The sequence below is a fragment of the Mandrillus leucophaeus genome, unplaced genomic scaffold, assembly GCF_000951045.1.
Source record: "Mandrillus leucophaeus isolate KB7577 unplaced genomic scaffold, Mleu.le_1.0 Scaffold530, whole genome shotgun sequence".
Lineage (NCBI taxonomy): Eukaryota > Metazoa > Chordata > Mammalia > Primates > Cercopithecidae > Mandrillus > Mandrillus leucophaeus.
Window position 1 is genome coordinate 1504983 of NW_012105698.1, and position 1986 is coordinate 1506968.

The 1986-nt window shown below is 34.5% G+C and overlaps 1 protein-coding gene across 1 annotated transcript in view; it reads right to left on the reverse strand.

Annotated features, from left to right (window-relative positions):
- The window catches only part of SMURF2 (SMAD specific E3 ubiquitin protein ligase 2), a gene marked incomplete at its 5' end in the record, with an annotated part of 50834 nt that overhangs the window by 40522 nt on the left and 8326 nt on the right, over positions 1-1986 (reverse strand). The gene's annotated exons all lie outside the window — the stretch shown is intronic.

Sequence of the window (1986 nt, forward strand, 5' to 3'; positions counted from 1 at the left end):
CAGGTGAGGAACTATGGGTATGATGTGCACACCTGTAGTCCCAGCTGCTGGGGAGGCTGAGGCAGAGGAATCACGAACCTGGGAGGCAGAGGTTGCAGTGAGCCGTGATTGCACCACTGCACTCCAGTCTGGCGACAGAGTGAGACTCCGTTTCAAAAAAAAAAAAATACACTGTATTCTAGCAAGAGGGCCATCCTGGTATTCCAGTAAGAGAGCAATCCTTGGATTCCATGAGTTTTAACGAGACACCATTATCCAGTGTAGTATAAAACCATCACAAAAAACAAAGAAGCAAGAGCTGTGAATTCTAGAGCAGGCTCTAGTAACCAGTTTAGCACCGTAACCTAGAACAAAACACTTAATATACTTAAGGTTTAGATAATCCCCGTCTGAATAATGAAAAAGTTAGGTTAAATAATATCCCTAAAGTCCTTCTGTGCTACTCCAGTATTGTTCAATTCTAATTCTGGTAACTCTCCCAAAAGACAGAAGGCAGTACGGTCAAACTTGACTATAATCCAACTTCTTAAATAATCGGTGAGCACAACAAGCATTACATCTAAGGACCCTTCATTCAAAGAAGGGTCTCAAAATTCTGAAATCTTCCAGCTCTGTGAACATTTTGAAAGATCAGTGCAACACAGAGCTCCTTGATATTAAGTCCCATTTAGAGGAGAGAACACTATGAACACCTACTTGGCAAATGTAAATAAAACATTATATGAAAACTGTACTAGACAACTATATCAATCAGTTTTTAAATAGATAAAATAAGTGAAATGCTTACCAAAATACAATCACAGTAGAAACAATGCATTTTCTCATTAGTATTGTTTAGAATAATAGTAAGATTTAAAGCTAAAGAGTTTCATGGGCTTCAACTTACATCTCCAGAATGCTATGTTAATAGCACAGCTATTAACTGGTTAAATGAATTACATACTCACCATAGACTATCATATAACATTAAAAATGCTACAGATTTTGCAAGCCTTAATGCAAAGTAGGGAAAAAAAAAAAACAAAAAAAAAAACAAGTAACAATGCTATAGAAATGTGTTTATGGTCCAAAAAAAAAAAAAAGAGGTTTATGATAAATTTAAACTGGTTTTTTAAAAATTCAGTATTATCTCATTTAAAGAAAAACATAAAAAAGGTATACATTCAAGTGATAACAATAATGATTCATTAGACTTTCCATGCTCAAACAATCCTCCCACCTCAGCCTCCCAATGTAGCTGGGGCATAACAGTTTTAAACAAGGAAAAAAGTTTGTACCCCTTGAATCAATTATCTAAATTTGGGAGATTCTTTTCTAAAAAAAATAAATCAAAGTGTACAAAAATGCTTGCAAGTTTCAATGTTATAATAGCAAAAAAATTAATTTTAATTAAGTTGTGATATATCTATATATTTCATCCTTTAAAAATCATTAATTACAAAGATTATAAATACTAGAAATGATTATCGTTAAGTGAAAGAAAGCAAAGTAAAAATTTAATGTTCACTGGAATTAAAGACATAAATATACACATTTTATATACATATTTACATATATAAAAATACTAGAGGGGAATACAGTTTTTTTGTTTGTTTGTTTTTGTTTTTTTGAGATGGAGTCTCGCTCTGTTGCCCAGGCTGGAGTGCAGTGGTGAGATCTTGGCTCACACCACCATGCCCAGCTAATTTTTGTATTTTTTTTAGTAGAGATGGGGTTTCACCATCTCTACAAAATTCACCAGGCTGATTTCGAACTCCTGACCTTATGATCTGCCCACCTTGGCCTCCCAAAGTGCTGGGATTACAGGCATGAGCCACCGTGCCCGACCCGGGAATACAGTTTTTAAAGTTAGTCTTCTAGTGCCCTTTTCTCCATTTTCCAAAAAGTATATATACCTACTTACAATTATTTGTTAGAGGGCTCATTCTGAAAGAACTGGAACTCATTCTGTTTTTGAATGACAGAACTAAACAATCATAATGTCTG